Source organism: Pongo pygmaeus, chromosome 13 (genome assembly GCF_028885625.2).
Source record: "Pongo pygmaeus isolate AG05252 chromosome 13, NHGRI_mPonPyg2-v2.0_pri, whole genome shotgun sequence".
In the NCBI taxonomy this organism is placed as follows: Eukaryota; Metazoa; Chordata; class Mammalia; order Primates; family Hominidae; genus Pongo; species Pongo pygmaeus.
This window is the reverse complement of record NC_072386.2, coordinates 82,723,112-82,745,140: the sequence shown is the minus strand read 5'-3', so window position 1 is coordinate 82,745,140 and position 22,029 is coordinate 82,723,112. Positions and strand designations below refer to the sequence as shown.

General features: G+C 40.3%; 1 pseudogene; it reads right to left on the bottom strand.

Moving 5' to 3' along the window:
• Positions 1-18,852: 18,852 nt before the first annotated feature.
• LOC129044362 (serine/Arginine-related protein 53-like) lies at positions 18,853-19,856 on the bottom strand (annotated as a pseudogene).
• Between the last annotated feature and the right edge of the window lie 2,173 nt (positions 19,857-22,029).

The window sequence follows — 22,029 nt, the reverse complement described above, 5'->3', positions numbered from 1 at the left end:
CGCTCACTACATGTGTTCATTCGTGCCAAGTATCTTGTGATATTGCTACTAGCACCTTGAAATGAATTAAAGTATAATTTTGATAATTTTCAATAAAATATACGACAACTTTATCAAAGGGAATGGGGGTCTTCTTGTTATAATACATGTTTCCTTTTTGGTTTGTAATTCTGAAGGAGATGTTTGTCTTCAAATTTGACCCCCAGGAGACAGGCAGCTGGTGCAGCATAATCTCTCCCATTCTCCCATTCCTGCTGAGGAGAGGCAGAAGTCTAGATGTGAGGTCATGAAGTAAGCTGTCAGCTGTGATAGCTTTGGAGCTGTTAACCACTGCACCAAGGCTAACCCTTCCCTCTGAAAGATTTTCATCCTGGGCCCACGAACCTGCCCCTTCCTTGCAGATGTGTGACTGTCCCAGCTTGCTCATCTGTGGACATCAAGTCGTTCCCCAGCCTGTTGCTCTGACCATGCCTATATCAAGACTGACCTGCTGCATATCTTCCCATCAGCTAGAAAATCACCACTGTGAGATCTAAGCTAAGAGTCCTCTTCTCACAAGAAGCAACTTCCATATCACGAGAGTTGTACAGCATGGTCACAGGTCAAGATGCTCAGGAACAGGGATCAAAATCCCCAGTGAGACGCCAACTTTTAGATAGGCTGGCCGAACCCAAAATGTCTGGCAGAACTTTCATGTTGTGTAACTTTGGGTCAAAAAAGAAATTCTGTGGCCAAAATTAAACTACATTTTTTTTCTTATTGAAAGTACTGAGACTTTCTGCCAGGCACGTTGGCTCACGCCTGTAATCCCAGCACTTTGGGAGGCTGAGGCGAATGGATCACGAGGTCAGGAGTTCGAGACTAGCCTAGTCAGCATGGTGAAACCCTGTGTCTGCTAAAAATACAAAAAATTAGCTGGGCATGGTGGCGCACGCCTGTATCCCAGCTACTCGGGAGGCTGAGGCAAGAGAATTGCTTGAACCCGGGAGGCAGAGGTTGCAGTGAGCCAAGATCATGCCACTGCACTCCAGCCTGGAGAACAGAGTGAGACTCTGTTTTGAAAAAAAAAAAAAAAAAAAGGAAGTACTGAGACTTTCATGAAATGTCTGTTGTTTGATTGAGAAAAAGTTTTATATAAAGATGAGACAAAAACGTCCAAGGAATTTTCTCTTTGGAGAAAATGTTTTCCAGTGGAAAACGACATGCAGAGAAGGCCTTTGGTGTGTTGCTGGTGGGTTGATCCCAGACTCCCCAGTCCATTTTGAACAAGCATCAGTGTTGAAGCTTTGACCTCACTGTGATGTCAGGGAAGATGCCTGCTGGCCAGGGAGCTTTCTCCCAGACATTGCCACCTTAGCAAGGTCTCTACTGCCTAGTGTCCACAGTTATTTTCCATAGACCCATAGCTATAAACTCAAGTTAACCAAACTCTCAAGAGACCCCAAACACGAAATATATATATATATATATATATATATATATATATATATTTTTTTTTTTTTTTGCAATGGAGTCTCGCTCTGTCACCCAGGCTGGAATGCAGTGGCACGATCTCGGCTCACTGCAACCTCCACCTCCTGAGTTCAAGCGATTTTCCTGTCTCAGCCTCCTGAGTAGCCGGGACTACAGGCACATCGCCACCACGTCTGGATAATTTTTGTGTTTTTAGTTAAGATGGGGTTTCACCATGTTGGTCAGGCTGGTCTCGAACTCCTGACCTCAGGTGATCCACCTATGTTGGCCTTCCAAACTACTGGGATTACAGGCATAAGCCACCACGCCCGGCCCTAATTTTTTAAATTCGGAGTGAATAGAGGACCAGAAGCACAGTTCTGCTGTGTTGCACATTCTCTGCCCTCAATATGGGAAGTCCGTTATTCCTAGGAGGCTGTGCTGGAGTGGAGGAGAGGGGTGCATGAGACACATTAAAGGCATCTTCCCAGGTGGCGGCCTCAAGAAGCATCTATGAATTGGAAGCCGAGAGCTGTGTCCTATTGTGACTGATGCGTCCGTCACTCCCATACGTGGACCTCAAGTTGGCCAGAACAGCTTCACTGTGCACTTGGCTGAAACACTGAAAAATCCGTACTGCACCTTGTAGGCCCCGTTGTTTAAAGTACTCCCAGACCATTTCCCTTTCATTGGTGTCCATCGTTCTGACAAGCTGCAACATGTGTGTTGTGACTTCAGCTTCTGAGTGACAATCTTATTTTAGGCCTAAGCATTGTTTCTCCTACACATGATTTACACCCCTTGATCCTACCTGGATATTCCTAAATCCAGTGTCTATATAGTTAGAGATGATATTTCAGGGTAGTTCAAACTTCACCTTATGAGGATGGCCTTGTATTTAGCTTGCGTGGACGCCTTTCCCTGCTCAGTGCCCAGCAGCATTGATGTTATTTAGCTGCATCTTTACTTTTCACGGTTTGGAAGTTAGGGCATGTCAAACAATTTATTAATTTGTTTTTTATATATGCTGCTTTGGTTTCAACATTGGTTTATTGCGGGTGGCATAATATTAGCAGTTTTACAAATAAATCCTAGAAAGGAATGTGTGTATTCAGGCAGGGCTAAAAGTAGGATGGAGACGACAGAGGGAGCGGGGCAGGGAAAGAAACAGAAAAACCCAGCATAGAAATCCTGGCTTTCTACTGGCCCATTAACAAGTTTATTTATATGAAGCGGGTCAGCCACAATTAAAGACATTTTCATTCCAACCCTCAGCAGAGTCAGTGCCTATTCCAAGTGGAGCTTATGTTCTGGGGGCAGGTGCAGCAAGAATGGTGCTGGGTCTGCTCTCTGGAGTTTTCACACATCTGGGATCCCCACTACAGTGTCCCTCTTGATATCTCCCACCTGCCAATCAAATCTACCTTTATTGTGTTATTCTGAGGAATAATTTTAATACCAGTTCTTGATCTCTTATCATCTAGGTAGAAATAGAGGTATTATCATTATTCTTCTGTCTAGTCATGCTTTTGAGGTCACAAATTTAATATCATTGCATGTAGTTAATCTTCACATCATCCCATGTGGACGTTGTCTCTCAGTGACTTTTATAAGAAACATACTTGTTGCTTACAGTCTGCACCAGCAGAGTGATCTTATTTTCTCATATGCTTGCGGTGTTTTGTTTTGTTTTGTTTTGTTTTTGAGACAGAGTCTTGCTCTGTCACCCAGGCTAGAGTGCAGTGGCATGATCTCAGCTCACTGCAACCTCTGCCTTCCGGGTTCAAGCGGTTCTCGTGCCTCAGCCTCCCTAGTAGCTGACATTACATGCGCACACCACCACACCGAGCTAATTTTTTGTATTCTTAGTAGAGACGGAGTTTCACCACGTTGCCCAGGCTGGTCTCGAATTCCTGAGCTCAGGAAATCCACCCACCTCAGCCTTCCCAAGTGCTAGGATTACAGGCGTGAGCTACTGCGCCCAGCCTGCTTGAGTATTTTTATTTCACGTGTGCCTCCTGTAGGCGGTCAAGTACTGAACTTTTTTTTTTTTTAATACTGGCAATGATCTTTAATTTTTTTGAGTCAAAAGTTCTGCCTATTTGCATTTGCTGATATCAGGGACCCTCTTCTATCCCACTGTAGCTCTGTCTCCATGATTGACAGTCCATTTGCCTCCTGCCACATGGCTTCCCTTTGCATTTTGTGAGTGGATCATGGGCGCTCACTGACTTGCTGGTAACTTTCTTCAAGGATTCAAGGTTAAAAAAAAATGCAAAAATCCATGCCACATTTTTCAAGAAACGACATGGGAAACATTATTGTCAGCCTGCATCCCTCTACTTGATTAGAACAGTCTCTATCTGGAGGAAAAGCCCCTCTGGGACTGGTGGTGCCCACTGTTTGCTTTCCAGGTGGCTTTGAGAATGGGAGGGGCCTCACCCTGGGCCCAGGTTTCCTCAGGACACCCAGTGTGGTATGGGTAGGACAGATTTGGGGACTGAGGAAAGAAAGAAAAAAAACCAAAAATGCATCTTCTTTGCCAAATCGCTCTCTGCTTTGACCCATCCCCTACCTTGTCTTTGGATCATCGGAGACATGACATTGAAATAGATCTAAAATGAAGTTACACGTAAGCAACAAGCCCGCCTGGAGGGCAGTGTCAGGTGTGGACAGAAAGGTGATGTTTCTACCTTCATCCTCCACCTCAATCCCTGCCCACAACTCCTCAGATGTGTCCAGAGTGCCTGGTTTCCAAGGTCAGCAGAGAAGTAGCATGTCTTGCTCCCGTCTTTTGGCTGACAATTTTTTTTTTTTTGAGATGGATTTTGACAAGAGCAACTCCCTGTGTGTTGGAAGGCAGGATTCCTCTTAACCAAGGCTGTTCAAAGCACAAGTGAATTCAATGGTTATACATTTCAAGTAAGTACCTTTCAAAAACAGACAATTATGCTTCAAAAGAATTAATTTTATAATTTTTGCTTCTGCTAGATTGATTGCTATTTTGGTGTCATATGAATTTATTGAACACCATTGAGCAAAATATAACATGCTTTTTTCAGTATCAGTTAAATACCAATGTCTAAGAGGAAATCTTGAGACCAGCATATTAAAATCTGATAATGGTTGTGACATTTGATATTTTTGCAACATTCTTTTAAAAAGTGAAGTGTTGCTGGGCGTGGTGGGTCACACCTGTAATCCCAGCACTTTGGGAGGCTCAGGTGGGCGGATCACGAAGTCAGGAGTTCAAGACCAGCCTGACCAACATGGTGAAACCTTGTCTCTACTAAAAATACAAAAATTATCCAGGTGTGGCGTGTGCCTCTAATCCCAGCTACTCAGGAGGCTGAGGCAGGAGAATCGCTTGAACCCGGGAGGTGGAGGTTGCAGTGAGCCGAGGTTGTGCCCCTGCACTCCGGCCTGGGTGACAGAGCGAGATCTGTCTCAACAACAACAACGACAACATAAATGAAGTGTCAGAAGCCTCATTATAATTGAGGTTCCCTAGAACAGAGTTTTTGAGGAGATTTGCACACCAGAATCTTTGAGGCACCCTCACGGGAATCATTCTGTGAAGGAATGTGGGTAGCAGAAGGGAAGAGGCAGAGTTGGGCTATGATGTGGGTGCAACAGCAGCCTCAGTGGACCATGAGGAGTTCTGACCTGGGATGGCTTTTCTGACTGCCCCCCCATGAAAGGAACATGACTTGAGTGAGGCAGCGTCTTTCTGCTGAGGGCAGTTCCCGAGGAGGGAGCCATTAGCAGCCGATACTCCCAGCAGCCAGGAAATGAGGGCCTTCGCCCTGAGGGGAGATCCACCACTTATTTTCTATTCTTTTTGGAATATGGATATGAGAAAAGAAAAGGAAAGGCAAGACTGGGAGCCCCACCAGATAGAATGAAAGCAGTAGGGCCCAAGGCACAATCCAGTGGGTTCTGTGGATGCCTGTCTCCCCATTGAGGACTGGAGAAGGGTCTCTTGCAACTGCTCCACCCCATAAACAGAATTCTTCTGTGTTATATCTCATACTCATCTGCTTTCACCTAGCAGATACTTTTCCATATTTTTAAAAATAAAGTTGTCATTTTATTCCTTCATTCATCGAAACTCTGTTATGTGTCAAGCGCTGTTCTAAACACTGGGGATCCAGTAGTGAACAAAACAAAAATCCTTGTCCTCCTGAGGCGCTAGAGATTTATTTCAAGGAATTGATTCATGCAATTGTGAGGACTGACAAGTCCAAAGTCTGTAGGGTAGGTAAGTTTGAAATTGTAGGGCAGACTAGGAGGCTGGAAACTCAAGCAGGAGTTGATGCCACAGAATTTATTCCCTTTTCTACATTTTTTTAAATGACAGTTTTATTTATGGTCTTGCTGAGTACAGAATAAAAAACTATTATTTTAGCAATTTACTAAAACTTTGTTCTGATGTGCTCCTGAAGTTACTTGAGTGCATATTTTTTTCTCTAGGAAAGATACATTTGGTATATCAAATTAAATCTCCCCATAATAGTCTCTGGAAAAGAAAATGCAAGTGAAAACATGTTGGTGCTCCGGAACTTCAGCAGGTGGATATTGCTACAGTCTCATGCGAAGATGGGTATTTCACAGGTACTTAATTACTTATTTTTTTTTTTGAGATGAAGTTTTGCTCTTGTTGCCCAGGCTGGAGTGCAATGGCACGATCTCAGCTCACTGCAACCTCTGCCTCCCGGGTTCAAGTGACTCTCCTACCTCAGCCTCCTGAGTAGCTGGGATTATAGGCGCCCACCACCACATCCGGCTAATTTTTTATATTTTTAGTAGAGATGGGGTTTCTCCATATTGGCCAGGCTGGTCTTGAACTCCTGACCTTAGGTGATCCACTCCCTTTGGCCTCCCAAAGTGCTGGGATTACAGGCATGAGCCACTGTGCCTGGCCCTTAATTGCTTTTTTAATGCGTTCCTAGGGGTTATTTTGAAGAAAAAAAAATTTAATTAACAACATAACAGAATGAGTTTAATAAGTGAATTGTTATTAACATCTGTCTTCTCTTTTTACTTAAACAAGAACACATATTGATCTTTCAAAACCTTTAATGTGATGAATAAGACCTATAAAATAATATAATTCAATCAATGCATTTAATACCTCCTCTAACAATAACCATTTGTATTTCTTTGCACATAAGGAATACTTTTAATCCGGAAGTATCAAAATATTCAAGTCAGTTGCTCAACAAAAGAATATTTCATAAGAAACTATAGGGAAGGGAAAACTATTCTTTTTCCTCTGCTCATCTTAGGTTCATTGAATGGGGTCCTGCAAATTAGACTGGTAAAAGACAGATTAGCAAGAGGAAAACGAAGAGAAGTTTGTTAACATATGCACCATGTATTCACATGGGAGCACTCAGAGATGAGTAACTCAAAGGAGTGGTTCCATCGTGGGTTTATGTGGCATCTTCATAAAGAACAATACATTTGCAGAGAAGTAATAAGACAAAGGAAAAAAACCTTTGAGTTTCTAGGGATGGCCAATCATGAGGAGGTAAATCTACAGGGAAGCTAATGGACAGTAAGTGCTAGTTAGCGGGGTTTGTTTGTCTAGGCTCTTTCTGGGTGCCATCTCATCTCCAGTGATAAGGTTGTTATTCCCTTCTTGACACAGGAACGAGGAGGGACTCCTTTTCAAGGGGAATTTGTATTTTACTTTTCAGGCATAGAGAGGGAGGGCAAAGGGCTCATCTTGTGTCTGCTTTTTCTCAACTGCCTTTAGCTCAGAATAAATCCAATGCTACAGTGGCATGTTTTGGAGCATCATACTCTGAACCCCCAAACTCTGAACCCCTTCAAAAATATACACTTTTTACTTTCTGCTAATGCTTATAGCTGAAGTGGTGTCAGCAATTAAACTCTTAGATCTAAGTATGAAATCTCCATCAACCTACCCGATGACTTTTTAGAAGTTGAAGTCTGGGCCGGACGCGGTGGCTCATGCCTGTAATCCCAGCACTTTGGAAGGCTGAGACGGGTGGATCACCTGATGTCAGGAGTTCAAGACCAGCCTGGCCAACATAGTGAAACCCTGTCTCTATTACAAATACAAAAATTAGCTGGGTGTAGTGGCACATGCCTGTAATCCCAGCTACTCGGGAGGCTGAGGCAGGAGAATCACCTGAACCCAGGAGTCAGAGGTTGCAGTGAGCTGAGATTGTGCCATTGTACTCCAGCCTGAGCAACAGAGTGAGGCTCTGTCTCAAAAAAAAAAAAAAAGAAAGAAAGAAAAGAAAAGAAATTGATGTCTATTATCCAAGACAGCATGAATCCCAACTCAGTGATTTTTTTTTAGAAAAGTCAGAATCTATTTTTAATATGAACCGTCTCAATTTTTACACGTTGACAATTATTTGCCTTTTTTCAAAAGCACAGTGCATGACAAAGAAAACTAAATGAGGCTCCAATATGCAGTGTTCCCTTTACCTCTTCTCACTGCAGCTGAAGTGGGACAGAAAGATGAGCGACTGCTGCCCAGAAGCCTCACCTATCCATGGAGTCCCAGGAAGCTTAGAGGAAGGGCCCCGACCATGGCTTATCTGGGAAGCTGATGACATAGCTGGAGATTCCGGTTATCCTTCTGGCCAGCCTCATAACAGGATAGATTTTCTTCATATAATTTTAGGAACTTCATGTAATTTTAGGTCATCAGCTTAAACCTGAGCTTGATGAAAGCTTTGTGAAGTGGCTCATAAAATACCTATAAAAATATAAAGTATGTAAAGCACCATGGTGCTGCTCAGAGAATCTGCATCCTGGATACACTTAGATGCTGATTGGGGCAGGCAGCTCCACATAGACAGCACAGCACTGACAGCTGCATGCTCCGTGAGTCCTTCCATCTTCCATCTTCCTCCTCTTTCCTCATATTTCCACGTGCATCAGAGGTTTAGAGGTTCTTTTTATTTTTTTTATTTTTATTTTTTGGAGTCTCGCTCTGTCGCCCAGGCTGGAGTGCAATGGCACAATCTGGGCTCACTGCAACCTCTGTCTCCCGGGTTCAAGTGATTCTCCTGCCTCAGCCTCCCAAGTAGCTGGAATTACAGGTGCGCACTACCGCACCCTGCTAATTTTTGTATTTTTAGCAGAGACGGGGTTTTACCATGTTGGCCAGGGTGGTCTTGAACTCCTGACCTCAGATGATCTGCCCACCTCGGCCTCCCAAATTACTGGGATTACAGGCATGAGCCATCGAGCCCAGCCCAATTAAAAAAAATTTTTTTTATATAGAAACAGGGTCTCACTTTGTTGCCCAGGTAGGTCTCAAACTCCTAAGCTCAAGCGATCTTCTTTCCCCAGCTTCCCAAAGTGTTGAGATTACAGGTGTGAGCCACCACACCTGGCCTCATAATACACAGTGTTTTTGAGATTTATCAGTGTTGTTGTATGTATTGTAGTTGATAATTTTTATTGCTCAGTGGTATTTTATTGTATCAACATAGTCTAGTCAGTTTATCCATTTTAGTAGATATTTGGGTTGGTAGATATTTGGGTTGTTTCTGACATTGGTGTTTTTCAGTGCATAGTGTGGAAAAGACTGATGTAGCAGAATTTTACAGAAACACACACATGCACACACAGAAACCTCAGTAGTTTGTAACATGGTTCCCAATGGAAACTGATGAGAAGGATGGTTTTTTCAGTATTCTCCATATAGATACACAACAAGGGAGATCTGTAGTCATCTTTGTAGTGGTCTGTAACCCAGGGAGATATTTTATGCGGAAGAGTAGTTTTTTTTTTTTTTTTTTTTTTTTTTTTAGCGGAGTCTATCGCCCAGGCTGGAGTGCAGTGGCATGGTCTTGGCTCACTGCAACCTCTGCCTCTAGGGTTCAAGCAATTCTCCTGCCTCAGCCTCCCAAGTAGCTGGGATTACAGGCATGCACCACTATGCCTTATAACTGGGGCCAGGAGTTTGAGAACAGCCTGGCCAACGTGGTGAAACCCTGTCTCTACTATAAATACAAAAATTAGCTGGGTGTGGTGGCGGGTGCCTGTAATCCCAGCTACTCCGGAGGCTGAGGTGGGAGAATTGCTTGAACCCGGGAGGCAGAGGTTGCGGTGAGCTGAGATTGTGCCATTGCACTCCAGCCTGGGTAACAAGAGCCACATTCCACCTCAATAAAAAATTAATAAAATAAGATAAATAAACAAATAATATGTGGAAGAGAAAATAGAAAAAAACTCAATAAAATTACAAATTGGTTTTTTGAAAAGGTCATCAAAATTGACAAATCCTTAGACTAAGAAAAAAAGAGAAAAGGCTTAAATAATTAAAATCAGACATGAAAGAGGAGACATTACAACTAATGCCACAGAAATAAAAACAATTATGAGAGACTACTATGAATAATTATAAACCAACAAAATGGATAATCTTGGTAGCTTACAAACACGCGATCTACCAAGTCTGAATCATAAAGAAATAGAAAATCTAAAGAGACCTAAAACTAGTAAGGAGATTGAATCAATAATCAAAAACCTCTCAACAAAGAAAAGCCCAGGACCAGATGACTTCACTGGAGAATTCTACCAAATATTTAAGGAAGAATTAATACCAATCCTCCTAAAACTCTTTCAACAGGAGGGAATGAACACTCCCAAACTCATTTTATGAGTACAGCACTACCCTTATACCAAAGCCAAAAATACTACAAGAAAACTGCAGACCAATATCTTTAATGAGTATTGATGCAAAAATCATCAACAAAATACCAGCAAACTGAATTCAACAGCACATTAAAAGGATTACACGTCATGACCAAATGGGATTTATTCCTAGAATGCAATGTTGGCTCGAAATGCAAAAGTAAATCAGCATCCAAAACCAGACTCTTGTTCTTGTCCCCAGACCTGCTTTCCAGCAGGACTCTCAGTCTCAGAAAGTGGCACCGCCATTCACGCTACTGCTCAGGCCAAACCTCTGCATCATCATTGACATCTGTGTTTGTTTCACACTCAATATTTAACCTGCTCGTAAATCCTTTCAGCGTTCTCTTCACATATATCCAAAACCCAGAATCTTCCCTTCGCCTCCATTGCTAGCCCTCAGGATGGCATCATTGTCTACTCTTCTGCTCTTAGCTGTTTGCATAACAGACAGAGCAATTCTTTCAAAATCTGAATGTGATTGTGATACTCTTCTGCTCAAAACTGCCCAGTAGCTTCCCATCGCACTTAGAAAAATTCGGGGTCCTCACTGTGGCCAACATAATGTTCCATGACCTGGTCATGGCTTCTACTTCAGCCCCCATCAGCAACGCCTCACTCCCTCATTCTGCTTTCGGGCACCACCTCCTCCCACGGCCTGGAAAATGCCCCATGTGCTTCTGCTTCAGGACATTTGTATTTGCTGTTCCCTCTGCTGAATGATCCTCCTAGATCTCCACATCTGCTGATCCTAGGCCTGAAAATTTTCTCCCAGACATCTACATGGCTCAATGCCTACACTACATTCAGAAATAGCTAGCAGAAAGGTCTTTCATGACCACCCTGTATAAAACAGCACCCCATCAGTCTCTTTGCATTTTATCTGTTAAATTTTTCTTTGATATCATCCCCTGATGTTACTTATTGTACCTATCATTTTATTTATTTATTTATTTTTGAGACGGAGTTTCGCTCTGTCTCCAGCTGGAGTGCAGTGGTGCAATCTCGGCTCACTGCAACCTCCGCCTCCCGGGTTCAAGCGATTCTCCTGCCTCAGCCTCCTGAGTAGCTGGGATTACAGGTATAAGCCATCACGCCCGGCTAATTTTTGTATTTTTAATAGAGATGGGGTTTAGCCATGTTGGCCAGGCTGGTCTTGAACCCCTGACCTCTGTGATCTACCCGCCTCAGCCTCCCAAAATGTTGGGATTATAGGCGTGAACCACCGTGCCCAGCCTAATGTACCTATTATTAAGAGAGACTGTAGGGTACAGAAAATACAACATTTTCCCTGTGTCGATATATTTCTGTAGTGTCTGAAAAAAAAGTGTCTGATGCTTAGTATATGCCGAACCAATTACTTTAATGAGAGGATGGCTTTCTCTCTCCCATCTTTTACCACACTGGGCGTGGACTAAGCAAACGGGGGAAAATGCAGTAGTCAGAGGCAGCAGCAGATGGCACTGTAAAGAAAGGTGAGCATTAGATTTTGGACAAAATTGAGTAGTCTGTAGGAAGCACGTGTAAAAAGCAAATGAGGCTTGCTGTAAGACATCACCATTCCCCTAGCCAGTTTCTCACCCTTAAACTGCAGGAAATCCTGGTGTGAAAGGTTAGTGCCAGTGACCAGGAAAGCTGAGCTGCTCAATTTCCCATAACCACATCAAAGCAGGGGCATGGTTAATAACATTATCAGCCTTTCTTATCTTGATGCTCTATAAGGAAATAGCTAACACATTTTAATAAGAGTTGCCTTGAAAAGATCTTGTCCTAAGAATGCTGCAAAGCCCCTGTGAATGTGGAAATGGAGCGAGAGGATGGTGCAGGCATTTTGGCAGCATAGGTACCTTAGAGTCCTTCTTAAAAATGAAGGTGTTGACATCTTGATTCAGTTTTGAAAACTTTTTATGGTTAGTCTCCTTTGGGGATAAGTGAAAAGAGTGTGTTTTTGGGATAAGACTCTTTTCCTTTGTAAAGCCATTGTTTTAGAGTATCTGGAAACAATTCTGTGTGCTTTTTCCAGGTGGGAAACGATGGGGTGAGGGGTGGGGGTCAATGCACAGACACTTATTTTTTAAAAAACTCCCCTCGCATGCAACACTTCTTGGGAAGCCACTGCATGGTTTTCTCCAAAAAAAGTGAATGTGTAAAGCAACAAAAAGAAATACACTGGAGCTAAGAAAAAAGGATTTGGAAAGAGAGTCAAATCCTCATTTTCATACTAAAACACAGTAAATGATATCTGAGATGGAATAATCAAGAAATAGCAATATAAGTATGTTATTTAGCAATATGGAGACTAAGACCAAGAGAACCAGCTAAGAGAGCTAAAATTACTACTTTGCTGGGGTGGCCAGGTGTCCAGACTCGCTCAGGACTGTCAGTCCCACACTCTGGAAAAGTCCTCAGTCCTAGGATACAAGACATCTCAGTTTTTCATGATGGGTGAGGAAAGTTGAGGGAAAGGTACAAAACTCATAGGGCATCCTAAAAAATAGGGGCTGAGTACAGCATAGATCCCCGGCTACTATGGCCACTGCCCACTGATGTTGGCACCCACGACTTGGGGTTCCCTGCAATGGGGCATTAAGTGATGAGCGAGTGAGGTGACTGATGTGACTTAAGGATACAGCAGTTCAGGGAAGTATTTATTAAGAAAAATGAAACAGAAAGAGTAAAAATATCCCACTGTCTCATGGTACAGAAAAAATATGTCATTGTTGTTTTCAACTAAATATAGGTAATCTCTCTTTAGTTAGTCCTATTGTACATTCTCCTTGTTAAAACATTCACATGTATCTTGAGAATACACAATTATATGACCTACAAAATTTATTAAATGTAATAAAGAGTAAAATAAGTTGTCAGAGAATAAAAAAATTATGAAAATACCGTTATATTTTCCTCACACATATTTTTTGTTTAATCAGCCCTACTACTAATTGCCACTGTTAACTAGTTCTATTGTTTTTGTTTAAATAATAAATTCATCATTTCATTTTGTTTAAATGATAGCATTTATGTAACAGAAAAGTAAATAATATATATCATTTCAAATAAACACCAATTTTTCTCATCTTACATAACATAAAGTTTAAGTAACCCAGGTTGGCACTCTAATAATCTGGTTGCCCTCATCTGGGGAGGGAACAGAGGGACAGGAGAAATGGGAGATAACTTCTGTTTTCCTTTTCTAGTATGTATATAAATTATTTTATTTAAACTTAAAAATTTTAAGTGTACCATGGTTTAAGAAGGAAAATCTCTAGAACTGTTGTCACTAAAAGTACTGTATACTTCAAAATATGAAAAATGCAGACAAAGTGAATTAAAATGAATTTGTTGAAAGACTAAGATGAAGGTAGTAGTCAAAGCTAGAAAATAAAAATAGAGTCTGCTGAAACAAGGAGAGGAAAGGATTAGTAAATATAAGAACAGAAATCAGAGAAAGAGAAACCAACAAACCAAGCAGACAAACCAAAATGAAAGATGATTCTTTAAAATGACTGATTAACTCATGAGAAAATCTGATTACATGAAAATTAATTAGCTGATAAACTAAAAATCAATACATTTGACTTGATCAAAGTTAAAAAATTAAATATAGGAGACATATTGAGAGGTGAAGGGAGCAGGACTTCCTGGGTTGAGTGGGGACTTGGGGAACTTTTCTGTAGCTAGCTAGAAGTTTGTAAAATGCACCAATCAGTGCCCTGTAAAAATGCACCAATCAGTGCTCTGTAGCTAGCTAGAGGTTTGTAAAATGGACCAATCATCACCGTATAAAATGGACCAATCAGCACCCTGTAAAATGGACCAATCAGCACTCTGTAAAATGGACCAATCAGCAGGACATGGGCATGGAAAATAAGGGAATAAAAGCTGGCCACCCCAGCCAGCAGCTGTAATTGGGTCCCCTTCCACACTCTGGGCTGTTTGCTCTTTTGCTCTTCACAATAAATTTTGCTGCTGCTCTCTCTTTGGGTCAGTGCCACCTTTAAGAGTTGTAACACTCACCATAAAGGTCCGCGGCTTCATTCTTGAAGTCAGTGAGGTCGCGAACCCACCGAAAGGGACCAACTCTGGACACAATATCGGGAAATAGATTTGCAACATCAACAATAAACAAAAGCTTGGTATAAAAAGATCTGAAGAATTCTTACACATCAATTGGACGAAAGCAGTCCAACGGACAAAACAGACATTTTAATCTTAAGAGAAGAAAACTCATGGCTCAATAATTGAATAGACACTAAACCTCACTAATAATTGGGGAAATACAAAATGAAACAAAAGGAGATCCATTCAAACTCATAAGACTAGCAAAGTATTTTAAAGGAATTTAGTATATCAAATGATGACTGGAATATGAAAAAGCAGAAATTCTCATTTTGCTAGTGGAAGAACCACTCAAAAGAGTAGTTTGGCAACATATAGAGGAGTTAGAAACATCCTTTCCTTATGACCAAGAAAACACCTGAAAAAAAACTTGCACATGTGTACCAAAAGATGTGTACAAAAATGTGTTCATAGCAGCAGTGCTATTCATAAGAGAGAAAAGCCCCAGGGACATCCAAAAATGTCTAAAAGAAGAAACAGATGAATAAATTATAGTCATATAGTAGAATATTACAGTAAAAAAGAGAAATGATCCAGAACCATATGTATCAACATGCATACATTTTACACAAATAAAGCGGATAAAAATGTTTCAAAATGAAACATAACGTGTGATACCATTTATGTAAATTTTAAAGTAAACTTTAATTGAAATAATGGTATAAATATTAAACCGTGCAAAATAATATTTTGCAAACAAAATAAGGCTAAAAAAATACCAAATTCAGAGTAGTAGCAGCTTCTGGGGATTAATGTAGGGGAATGAGGCTTAGAAAATTAAAAATAGAGATTTCAACGTTCTTTCCAGTGGTTTTATGTTCTTTGATAAATGTGTCCGAAATAAAATGTCTAGATTTGTTTTTCTGTGTAATAAGTATAAAAATATTTATGACATTATTCTCTGTATCTTTATTCTCTGTATCTCCCTATAATTTTTAATTTGTCAAAATTAAATACAAACACACACACACACACACACATATATATAGAGAGAGAGAGAATATGAAATACTATGAGATCCCTTAAAATGGCAGGGACTATGAGACACTAAGTAAGCACTTTATTAGGACAAGCTTTCTCTCCAGGGTGAAAAGGTTGAGTTAATTTATCACAAATCAAACAACATTAAATAACTAGCCTTCAAGAGCCAAGAAAAAGAATATGTGTTGATGCTGAGCATATTGGGTTGGGTTCCCCCGAAAAGCAAGGGCTGAGCCAAAGGAATGCAGGTAATTCCAGAGAACAGAAATGGAGGACTGCAACAGGAAAGGATGGGAAGGTAATACAGGGTGAATTCTCAAGGGACTCATTGTTGCAGGCAGCTAGTGCCACTGTCTGTGGAATCTTGGTGTTTCCATCAGCTCCTGTTTCCCAATGACCTGTAAGATGGTAACACCCTCACGTTCCATGGGTGCCAGAGAGCTTCCCACATTGTCCTCAAGCCCTGGGAGAGAAGTCTGGTCTACACCCTGCAGTGGAGGCCAAGTACAGTGTACAGTTGGGTCCTGCCTGCCTGAGGATCGCTGCTGGAGATGTGTGCTGAGAGGATGGGAGGGGTGGGGCACTATGAATTAGACATCTAATCCAGGAGAGCATTTTCATTTGCCCAAGGTGATAACCAACCTGAATTGAAAGAGTAAGGATGTAAGCTAGACGTTAGGAAACGCTCCCAAGCTTAGCAGATAGGAGGTACTGACAAGAATTAGTAACAAAGAAAGGTCCAGGCGCAGTGGCTTATGCTTGTAACCCCAGCATTTTGGGAGGCTGAGGCGGGAGGATCACTTGAGGTCAGGAGTTTGAGACCAGCCTGGCCAACATGGTGGAACCCCATCTCTACTAAAAATACAAACATTAGCTGGGTGTGGTGGTGGGTGCCTATAATCCCACCTACTCAGGAGGCTGAGGCAGGAGAATTGCTTGAACCTGGGTGGCGGAGGTTGCAGTGAGTAGAAATTGCCCCACTGCACTCCAGCCTGGGTAACAGAGTAAGACTCTGTCTCAAAAAATAAATAAATAAATAAATAAATAAAATAATGAAGAAAGGATGGGTGACTTCCCTGCAGACTTCACTGACAGTGCTCAAGAAAAATCTTTCTGCAGTGATAGGGCCTGGATGGAAGAAGGAGGAGACTTCCCCAGACACTCTTGACATACCAACGTTCTGAGAGTTTGGTTCTAACTGTTTGAACTATGTATTTCATCTTTCTTCCCTCCCTCTCTCCCTTCGCCCCTCCCTCCCTCTCTTCCTTCCTTCCTTCTTTCTGTCCCCACACAGCTCTTCAGTCCTTTTACATCAGTTTTCTTTTCTCTGCTAAGTTGTATTCTGAATTCTATTCAATTTAAACTCAAATTCATAATAGAAAGTAGAGCAATACCTGGATATCTGTTCTTAATAAATCGTTTGAGGTGGAGAAGGCAGGTATTTAATTTGATTTATTCACCAGTAAGTGGTACTGAAAAAGATCATTGGTGGAAAATCAATTTTTCTTATTTTCAGCATAGAGATTATGTTAATGTGAAATTCATTCCTTTTATAATTATAAACCATTTGATTTAGACCAATTATTGATCAAAATTAGACATTTTAAATATCTCTGAAGTAGTTTTTAGTCCTATATAATTTCATGATATTTTCCACATATTAAACAGTCTCAATTCAAATAATTTGGGTACATTTTGGAAATTCCCATGTAATATGTCACACATGAATTTTATTTATGAATATAATGTTTAAATATCATAATAATCTAGAGACACAAGTGAGGATAAAGAATGACAGACAAGAAAAAGCAAAAACAAATCTATGGTCATAAAAGTATAAATATTCACATTCATTTTTATTTTATTAAAAACATTTTTATTTATATAAATTTATGGGTACAAGTGTAATATTGTTATATTAATCCATTGCATACTGGTGAAGTCAGGAATTTTAAAGTATCCATCACCCAAATAATGTACATTGTATCCATTGCGTAACTTCTCATCATTCCCTTCTCCACCTTCTCACCCTTCCGAGTCTCCATTGTCAATTATTCTGCACTCTATGCCCATGTGTACACTTCATTTAGCTCCCACTTATAAGTGCAAACATGTGATATTTGTCTTTCTATGTTTGTCTTGTTTCACTTAGGATAGTGACCCCCAGTTCCATCCCTGTTGCTGCAAAAGACATGATTTCATCCTTTTTTATGGCTGAGTAGTATTCAAGTGTGTATAATATCACCTTTTCTTTATCCAATCAGCCATTGATGGATACTTAGGTTGATTCTGTATCTTTGCCATTGTGAATAGTGCTGTGATAAACATATGAGTCCGTGTTATCTTTTTTTTTTTTGAGATGGAGTCTTGCTCTGTCGCCCAGGCTGGAGTGCAGTGGCACAATCTCTGCTCACTGCAAGCTCCTCCTCCTGGGTTCGTGCCATTCTCCTGCCTCAGCCTCCTGAGTAACTGGCACTACAGGTGCCCACCACCACACCTGGCTAATTTTTTTGTATATTTTAGTAGAGGCAGGGTTTCACCGTGTTAGCCAGGATGGTCTCGATCTCCTGACCTTGTGATCCACCTGCCTCGGCCTCCCAAAATGCTGGGATGACAGGCATGAGCCACCGCGCCCTGCCGTGTTATCTTTTTAATATAATTCTTTCTTTCTTTTTGGGTAGATACCCAGTAGTGGGATTGCTGGATCATATAGTAGTTCTATTTTTAGTTGTTTGGGAAATCTCTGTTCTGTCTTCCACAGAGGTTGTATTAATTTACAGTTGCACTAACAGTGTATAAGGGTTCTCTTTCTCTACATCTTGCCAACATCTGTTATTTTTTGTCATTTTAATAGTCATTCTGATTGGTGTTAGATGGTATCTCATTGTGGTTTTAATTTGCGTTTCTCTGATGATTAGTGATGTTGAACTTTTTTTCAAATGCCCGTGGGCAATTTGTATGGCTTATTTGAAAACTGACTATTCATGTCCTTCTTCCACTTTTTAATGGGATTCTTTAGAGGTATTTTTGTAGAGTTGTTTGAATTTCTTGTAAATTCTGGATATTAGTCCACTGTCAGATGTATTCAAACTCATTTTAAAATATATATTCTGCATGGCAAAATAAAACAAAACAACATAATCCCAAACACACACATCTGCTGACTTTCATAGTGAATACTAGGGAATGAGATGAAGCAGGACAAAAGATACATACACGTATGCCTTTGGCATCCAGATAGACAACCTGGGTCCATTAGGCATTAATAGGGAGCTCTGGAAACTGCAGTCTACTGCAGAGCACGTGCCACACCCAATAATCTTTTTAAAAAAATCTATAATTAGCTTTATTAACAGTGTTACATTTTCATGAATTCTTAAATTTCATGTTTTAATTTTCACAATATTACAGTTTAAAATATACAGCTTAATAACAAGCATGTTAATTCAAATCAACAAATATTCAAGCCTACATGAAAGAAGAATGAAATGAGATTGCCTTTTTATATAATCAGCTGAATTCTTTTTAAGGGCAAAAAGTTAATATTGGTATTTAAAAACCTATATTTCCAATGTTTCTGCTGGCCATCCAATCCAACCATATGTATATTACTTAGGCCACAGGACTGCCCATTAATTAGTCTTTCTTGTCAGAGAGCAATTAGCTTCTGAATCATTTTTGCTCAGCACCAGTTTTCTCTATAAATAAATTTGGATGGGCCAGGGAATTGTCATCTTGGTATTTGATAGAAGTAGGGATGCTGCTCAGTTGTATTTCGTTTTCAGTACTGGGTGGATCAACACCTGCTAATGTTGGTCCTGATGTTGAAGTTGCATGTTTCGCTTCACCAGATTCCACTAACTTTTTGACTTCTTAATTGATCTGAATATCTGCTGAACAAAGGAATCACTTTCAACAGCTTCCATTTCTTTTACTTTTTTCACTTGTTCTACCAGAGTGGCTTGGTCTTCCTCCTTTCTTCTCTTTGCTTCTTCCTCATTTCTTTCTTTGGCTTTCAATGCTTCATCAGCTTTTGCAGCAGCTTCAAGAACCAGCTGTATTCTGGCTTTGGCCTCTTCAGCTGGTGGCAGATGGTTTAATCCAGCTTTGATGTTTCCAGATTCCCCATGTTTGATGTTATGTAATCCTTGTCCTTCCCTTAATCCTTCCCTTTTTCTCTTTATCTCTGCCTTTACATTGTTCTTTATCCCGAGACCAACTATGCATTCTTCTGTGGCTGGATCTTTCACTGCTCCGACTGTGAGAACGTGGACAAGGCCTTGACCTAGATCTTCTTATTCTGCTTTTTGACCTAGACCTCTTAACTCCATAGGATTTCTCTCCATCCCTTGAACGACTTCGAGTTAGTTTCCTTCCAGAGACATGAGAGCTACTCCTTGGTTGATGCCTGCGTCTTCTATCATAAGAATGCGAATGAGGCTAAAGATCTCTGGACCAAGATTTTGACTTTGATCTTGAGTTCCTTCCTTCTTTCTTTCACCTGTATATTCTACTATCTGAAGAACTCCTCGATGAGGACCGTCTACAGTGCTTTTTTTTTCTCTCTCTCTCTCAGTTCTGCTTTCTTCTACAGTATTTGATGACTGGCATCCCATTTCTATAAGCTGGGTCCAGACCTTTGGGCTCACACCTTCCTTTGACGTGCAAGTGCCACAGACCCTGAGATGTTTCTTCAGATCAGGGTGTCGCTGGCATCCACTGAACTTGCTTCAGTTTAAGCTGAGCACCTTCCTGAGAATCATTTCATTTTATCTTTCATTTTGTAGTGAGAAGAGGCTTCAGCATGAATAGTCTAGGGACATGCAAGGTGTATAAAATACAATGGAGTTGTGAATTAGGTTATATGATGGAGAAATTTATAAAAAATATAAACCATTTTAAAGACAAATGTGTGTTACACAAAACCAGGAGACCACTTCATTTTAAGAGGTACTTGCTGGTCTCAGAAGCTTTAAGTGATTTATAATCTAGTCAACAATAAGTGGCAGATGAATTGAAAATATATTTGCATGAAGTTCTTAGTTCAGAGGTAAAGCTAGGATGCTATGCATGGCAACATTGGAAGGGAAAGAGCTTTTGAAATCCAAGTCTGGGCATTTGCTCTAATCAGAGGTGAACATCTTCTCTGCCCTCCTAACCCACTCCCCGCCAGGGGTCCCGTCTCCTAGACCACACATTAGCAGATATAATATCTGTCATTCTGGCTTCTCGTCATTCTCTTTCCAGAAAAATCCAGACATGATTTTATTGCAAGATGGAGAGAAAAGGAGACAGCATCACATGTCTTATATTAGTCACAAAAGCTAGATGGGTTTTATTTCAGGCGCTAATTCTTTTGAGAACACAAGGGAAACTTTGATCTTAATCTATTTGATGTGGTTTTAAGTAAAGGAGCATCTTGTGCTTATTTTGAAAGTGTTTTTTTACTTCGGGCTTGGTCAAATATTACATTTTGTTCCAGAGAAAAACTCATTTGGAAGGCAGCATGGAGTATAGAATTAGACATCCCTGGGCTTGAAGCCCATCTCAGCCATGAACTACCTTTATGACCTTCAGCTAGTTACTTTCCTCACTCAGCTTCAGTTTCTTCATTTATAAAGCAAGTGCCTCAACATCGCTTTTTGACTTTCTTAATCTTGTCTACACATCTACAAGTAGCCCTTTTATTACTGATTTTTAACTACTGCTGGCCATTGGAATGACTGAGAAGCCCATGTCTCACTCTCAGACAGGGGGAATTTTGATTCTAATGGCAGTCATGGTTGAGAGTCCACTGTGTTAAAGTCCCTTCATTTGAAGCATCTTATGTGAATTCTATTTTCTGCTTAAACCCCAGACATAGATGTTAAGTTTCAAAATTACATCGTACATTCATTCCCACTACATACTCATTGAGTGCTAACCATGTACAGACTCTGTGATAGACTATGGAAATACATTGAAAGAAATTCCGTTTTTAAGAACTTTATCTAGTGTTTAGAAATTGCATTTAAAACTTATAATTAAAATACTATAGACCTTGGCTTAAAGGATACACCTTGTTATCTGTAATCATATTTGTAGTTATATATTGCTTTGAAAATACACTGTAGACAATAAGACAAAAAAGGAAATAAAAAGTACATGAATTGTGAAGGAGAAAATAAAATTGTCTTTGTTCACAGATGACATGATTGTCTATGTAGAAAATCCCAAAGAACTGACAAAACAAACAAACAAATCTAGAACTGATTAGTTCTAGATTATAGCAAGGTTGCAGGATACAAGCTTAATACCTGAAAGTAAATTCCTTTCCTATATACCAGTCATGAATAATTGGAATTTGAAATCAAAATACAACACCATCAATATTATTACCAAAAGAGAGAGAGGGAGAAATATGTATTGTGCTAACAAAAGAAGTAAAAAAGGTATGTGAGAAAAACTACAAATCTCTGATGAAATAAATCAAAGGAGATCTAAATGAATGGAAAGACAAACTACGTTAATGGATAAGAAAACTCAATCTTGTTATGTGTCAGTTCATTCCAATTTGATCCATAGATTCAGTGCAATCCTAGAAAGCTACTTTGTGGACATCTGCAAGCTGATTCTAAGGTTTAAACGAAAAGGCAAAAATGCAATAGTCGAAACAATATTGAAGAAGAACAAAGAAGTCGGACTCTTCTTGACTTCAGGTCTTTCTATAAAGCTACAATAATCAGAATAGTGTGGCACTGGTGAAAGAATAGATAGATCAAAACCAATTCAATGGAGAAAGGGAAAAGA